Here is a 6,892-nt window from a genome sequence, read left to right as displayed (position 1 = left end):
CTACCATAGTGTTTCAAAACAGCTACCCCTATTTAAACATGTTGAAGAAAGACTATGCTTATATTCAAAAAGTAATCACCCAGAATCTAATACAATTACATAAAAATTCATGACATCAAGTTACTTGTCACTGTCAGCAGAAATGGCCTGGCACACCCCTGGACCTGTATTCATTGCTTGAGGTGGACATGAAAACTCAGCCCAGCTGAATCTGAAAGAAACAATGCCACTAAGCAATTTCCGTTTATAAAATATCTAGATCTGTCTCTTGGTCATTTTTTCCTGCTTCTTTATTCTTTACTTTCCAAACTTTCTACAAAGGGTGTTTTGCTACTTATTTTAAAAGATGATTATAGCAAATTCTAGGTTATTAAGAAAAACATAGAAAAATAAAAAACTACACTTTCAATAATGACTTAGAGACTACCAACTTACCAATCTTTCAGGATCAACTGAAATCTGACCTCCTCCAAAAGTCTTCACATGGCCCTGACCATCAGCTCTCACCTTCAAATATATGGCTTTGAAATTTAACACAATTTTTCTCCACGTTCCCTTGGCGTTGGTTTACATTCCTAAAGCACATTTCAGGATCAGCTTGCATTCTGATTCCTGTGGTGTGATCAGGTTCTGCTTCTGGATTGTGAAGTCCTACAAGAGAGAGAATGCATTTCACTCGTTTCCACACCACGCAGCTCCCACTCTCATCTTGAGTCTGCCACATGTTCTGAAAGATAATCATTAATCTGTGGATAACGAAGGCATGATACACGTATATAATATATGTATACTGTACACAGCTTATATGCACATATATGTTTTTATATTAAACTATCAAATTCTATAAACCAATATCCATTAAATGCAAGAAAGGGGAGATCGTGGCTTCACTGACACTTTTCTAGTTAATGGTTTCTTTAGATTGTTGCCCTCATTAGATCTCAATTCATTAAAAGGGCACTTGCTGTTTCCTTTATAAATAACCTTGGGACAAAATAGTAAACCAAAGCAATTCATCACCTTGCCAGGCTAAGAAAACATTACAAATGGCACAGTGAAGAGGCACTAATTAGACCTAATTGAGAGAAATTACAAAGTTCAAATTATTGAGTTGTCTTAATTGAGTATTTTTGTTTTAAATACAGAGGGAATCATCAGCTAACTCCTGATAGCCTGCCGCCAAGGGGCAGTCCTCCTGGACTTGTTTAATAAATAAATAAGATTATAGTCTACTCAGTATATTATTTGTTTGGGTTCAAATTACAGCTGGTAAAATAGATGACATTCTCCAGGTTCCTGGCTTTCTGAGTTTTGTTTGTAAAATGTGCTATTCTTGTACCTGGCTAGGTGTTGCTCAGTGGTTAAAGTATTGGCTCAAACACCAAAGGATCTTGGTTTGATTCCAGGTCAAGGGCATGTACCTGCAGGTTTGTTACCCACCTTGGTCATGGCATGTGTGGGAGGCAACCAACTGACATGTCTCTCTCATATCTCTCCCTCTCTCTCTCTTTCTCTCTCTCTCCCTCTCTCCCTCCTTCCCTCCCTCCCTCTCTCCCTCCCTTCCACTTCTGGACGAAAACAGGCCACATACTAATCTGACAAGCTCAGGGAAGACCTGCATGGCAGTCTTGCAAACTCAAAGACCTAAAGTAGCCACAAAGGAGGGTCTGAAATTAAACTTTAGCTAAAAGCAGTTATGGTAGGTAGTTACATCCTAGGCTGGTATCTTCACTGAAAAGGTCAATTTTTACCTTAACTGAGCCTATCTATCTTTTTGCATCTATGATAACATACCCTTGAAATGTCTGGGTAACTTGTAACTTCTCTTTTTCCGATCCCTTGGGGCACAACCTAATGTGCCTGGGCACCAGGACAGATACCACAAATTCCCTCATTGTTATCATGTTAATTGTTGACTGTTGTCTATCCTGCACCCACCTAAATATGCGTATATCATTTTACATTTTATCCAATCCCAGAGTTTTCCCCACTTTGCTCTCTCCCACCTCTCTAATCTATTACCAATGGATTTCATGTAAACCATCTACATCCCTCCTTTGATTGCAATGTAAAAAAATCGAGGAAAACCTGCCATTCTCCAAAGCATTATCCCAATCCTTTGAGATACTGCTTCCTGACAATTATCGACAGTTTGGCTCAAATACACTCACAAAATTCTTTACAGGTTTGAATGTTTTTTATGTTAACACACTCTAAAAAAATAATCAGTGGAAACAAATATCCTTGGGTGAGTATGAGTAACAATAACAAAAAACGATGTGCTGTTCTTTGTTCCACCAAGGCCTCTGATTTTGTCCACACTGTGGTTCCTGCCTTTATCTCAGCTTTGTTTTTTCATACTTCTCCCCATGCATCTCACCTCCAGCCATTCCAAACCCACATGGGGTGTTCCTCTCTCCCTTCCTGTTACCGAGCCCTTACTGGGTGCCAAGAATATCTTAGATGCATTATCTTATTTAATCTGTAATCAAGACTGTCAAGTAGGTGTAACTGTCTATTTGGCAGGAGAAGAAACTGAGGCTCTTGGAAGTTAACAGTTTGGCAAGGTCAACGACAGAGTCAGGATCTAGCTGTAGTTCTGTCTGGCTAACTGAGGCTCTTGGAAGTTAACAGTTTGGCAAGGTCAGCGACAGAGTCAGGATATAGCACCAAATCCCTCTTAGTGGTTCCTTCATCCCAGAGCACACCCACTCCTCCTCTGTCCAGTTAAAACCCGAAGCCCTCTTAAGCCTTTTCAGAACTTTCCCAAGCAGCTAGCCACTTTTCCCGAGTAACGGGGAAAGACCTCTGCTCTGGGGAACCTGAGCGGAAAATGCAGATGAAGAGCACACTCTACAGGGACAGTGCTCCTCTGACTGTCCTCAGGCTGAGGGCCAGAGAGTGATGCAGCAAACTCACTCTTCATGTTCCTTAACTGGGGACTTGAGAAAATGAAAACAGTCCACTCCGAGTTAGAGATCTACATACATCACTATTTATTAATGGATGGAGAATGCTCTATCTATAAAAATATGGTGATCTTAAGAATAATTATAGAGCAGAAACCATAAATGGTATCTGTTGGGGTTTGCAGTAAACTCAGTTTTTCCTCATGAAGAGTTAGTGAAATGCCCAGTGCATCAATAATAATGGTGATAACAAACCTGTCTCTGTTCCATGTTCTTGATAAGTAGGAACACCTCTACTGGCCACAGCTCTGTGTTTGTCTGGGTCCAACTCAGCGCTCAGGCATGCAGCAGAATGAGCAGGGACTCATCGACCAAGTTTCTAGCTGGAAGACTCACTTCTTGATTGGGGGCAGCCCTTAAACCAGGGAGCCCATTTGTCAGGGCCACAGACAAGGGGACATTTTCCTCACAGAGCCACTTAACAACCTCCCTGGCTGCTTTAAGTCAGGGGTATTGCTTGCAATGATTTAACTCCAAATCTTATGAAGACTATAACAGAAATAAAGACAAAGTCAGATTCTAATTTCCTCTGGCTCTCTAGTGTCTAAGACTGTAGTAAAAGCTGAGTAATAATTCTGAAGCAATGAATGAATGAGTAGAAGTACTTGGGAAGGTGGAGCAGAGGTTTACATCTGTGTGCAGTGGAAGTAGAAGACTGGGCTGGGTAGAATGATTTGAAGAACTGTGAGATTGCATGAGTGTGAACCGGGGGGAGAAACAGATGTTGGAGGTTGGAAATAAAGGCAGAACCACAGAGAAAATGAAACAGAAACACAAGAAATCTGTTGTTTTACCTGGCCCTTCACACTTGGACAATGTGAAACTGTGGCCAAGATTAGTTTGTCAGGCTACACACCTTGGCAGTCCAACACTGCCAGTTTGGTCAGGCTAGACCAGCCTCTTCCTCCATCCGTTCATCCCAGGGTGGATTTCCTTCCAGGTTCAGACCTGGCCCAGGCTGGGGAAGAGGGAGAGGGAAGAGGAGCAAAGGAGAAAAGAGGCATGTGGGTGTCCCATCAGCTCTTCTCTCGCACTGCTCCTCACTGCAGCCAGATCTCAGTAAGAGGTCAAAAGACTGGGTTTCACCTGGTGCCCTAGGGCCAGGCCAAAAAGTGTGGGGGTGAACACTTGCTGAATGAATATGCGTGTGTTATTGTACTTGACTCTGATTCTTACTCTGATCCATACCATATTCATGAATATTTCAGTTTCAAAACAATTTTTTAAGTTGCCCACATCACATGGAACTATTCCAGGAGCTCGTGCACCACGTCTATCCTTCCTGGTCTCATCTTTCCTGCTACAACACCCAATGACCACATGTAGCTCAGCTGAGGAAGCCCATCAGTACTTTATATTTTCCTATTTAAGTTTCAATGAGAATAAATCTACATTCATATCAGCAGGACTTGATACACTTGAAAAGTTTATTTCCTGGTTTATTTGAACATCGTTTCAATCTTGTATTCAATGCAATTGTCCCCAGGGTTAAACAAGAAAACTTAAGTCTGACCAGGCCAAGTGACCAGGCCACACTTGGATTTGCACAGGCTTCACTCTACTGATAGAAGGATGTATAGATGGATGGATGGATGGATGGATGGACAGATGATTGGATGGATGAATGGATGGAGGATCAATGAGGCATGAGTAGAGGATGGATGGATGGATGGATGGATGGATAGACAGATGGTTGGATGGATGAATGGATGGATGATCAATGAGGCATGAGTAGGAGCCAGTGCCATGGACCTCTTTTTACATTTCCCTAGTCACAAAAATCAGGAGCTTCCCTACTGCACCATCCAGGGGTTCTTCTGCCAAGTGGACACCTAAAGAAGGAGATACATAGTATAGTGGTTGTTCCTGTGTTTCAAGAACAGTGATAATGAAAATGCCTGAAATTGTAACATCTGATTGAGCCATCTATACTAATAAAAGGGTTATATGCTAATTAGACCAGGTCAACCGGACATCTTCCAGTCATCTGGTCCTCCTTCTGGACAAAGCCATGGTGGCGGGGGCCAAGGCAGAGGCAGTTAGGGGCAATCAGGCAGGCAGGCAGAGGTGGTTAGGAGCAATCAGGCAGGCAGGCAGAGGCAGTTAGGGGTGATCAGGCAGGCAGGCAGAGTGGTTAGGGGCGATCAGGCAGGCAGGCAGGTGAGTGGTTAGGAGCCAGTGGTCCCGGATTGTAAGAGGGATGTCTCCTGAAAGGTTAGGAGCCAGTGGTCCCGGATTGTAAGAGGGATGTTCCCTGAAAGGTCCTAGATTGGAGAGGGTGCAGGCTGGGCTGAGGGACCCCCCCACCATTGCACGAATTTTGTGCACCGGGCCTCTAGTTATAGATAATAAAGAGAATGTTAGGAGATTGAAATCATAAGTTCACCTATAAGAGCCGTATGTAAACTTTTTCTTTTTAATCCTCAACCAAGGAATGCTCATTGATGAGAGAGAGAGAGAGAGAGAGAGAGAGAGAGAGAGAGAGAGAAACATCAATGTGAGAGAGAACAATGATTGGTTGCCTCCCGCATGTGCCCCAACCAGGGTGGAACCTGAAATTTAGGTATGTGCCCTCACCAGAATCAAATGGTGATCTTCCGATACACAGGACAACACTTCAACAAACTGAGCCACATTGGTCAGGACATGTAAACTTTTATATTAAAAGAGAAGTTAGAGACAATGCAGTAAATGTATATTTTCTACTTGGCAAATTTTCATTTCTCAGGTGAGCAAAGCTGGGCCCTCCACAATTACTTTTAGCTTTAAACTTTAAGGTTCTCCTTTTACCATGCTTTCAAAGCAATTCCTACAAAGCTGTGGTGTTGTGAATACAGGTAATGTGCATACTAGCAGGTGTTTTTTTTTTGCCCCGAGTCCCTTTCTCTATCCAGAAGTTCAATGCCTGGTTTTGATTTTAGGACTTTGTTATTGACATCTGCTTCCAAATTCCTATAACTTTATCCATAGGAAGAATATTTTTAGTATTTAAGTTGGAAAAGAATTTGGTGTATACTTTATGTTGATTTCCTTACTCAGGAAGAGATTCTGTACCATAAACCAGGACTGACTCCAAAAGCATCAAATTGCTTCCTTTGCTCCAACCTCACCACCTGAATAATTAGCACAGTCCACACAAAAGCAAGGACTTCTTTACTTCACAAGGTGTGTTTTCCAAACTCTCACCTACAGTGTTCTTTCAAGATGTCAATTAGACTTTCTTGCAAAAAAAAAAAATTACACATTAAAGTAGATTCAGGACAGCCATATTAAGGAAGCTAAATAAGTTTCTTTACTGCAGGTTTTCTCAAAGACTTTAACAGGCAATGGGATCCTCCAAAAAGGGATGTCATATGTGGGATTTCTAAATTTATTTTAGGTGAGATCCAGACTCAATTAATTTCTATAGATTCATTTTTTAAATAATTTTTCATAGCATCAGGTAGGAAATTCTTTTTTTTCTATTAAAGTAGACCCTGCATCTTGCCAAGAATTGTCAAGCTATGGCCCCTTATAGGAATTAAACTCTGTGTAATGTACACACAGCATGAACAAGGCCACTCTCACAAACAGGAAAATTAGATAGATGGAAGTAAAAAATAGTCACTTTATGGAAACTATAAACATGATCACTATTAATCAATGTTCTCCTAGTTGTTTTCTTACTCTTGTTCCCACTCACTTAGTCACACTAATAACCAATCCTATCTAATAAAAGAGAAACATGGTAATTAGCCGTACCTCCGCTACCCTTCCCATTGGCTAATCAGGGCGATATGCAAATTAACTGCCAGCCAAGATGGCAGCCGGCAGCCAAGCAGCTTAAAGCTAACAGGAGGCTTGCTTGCTTCAGTGATAGAGGAAGCCAATGTTCCCCGCCTGCTGCTGCCGGCCTCTGAGCTTGCAGTTTGAAACATTGTTAC

Source organism: Myotis brandtii, unplaced genomic scaffold, assembly GCF_000412655.1.
Source record: "Myotis brandtii unplaced genomic scaffold, ASM41265v1 scaffold11, whole genome shotgun sequence".
NCBI lineage: Eukaryota > Metazoa > Chordata > Mammalia > Chiroptera > Vespertilionidae > Myotis > Myotis brandtii.
The sequence above is the reverse complement of the archived record's forward strand: the minus strand, read 5'-3'. Positions refer to the sequence as shown.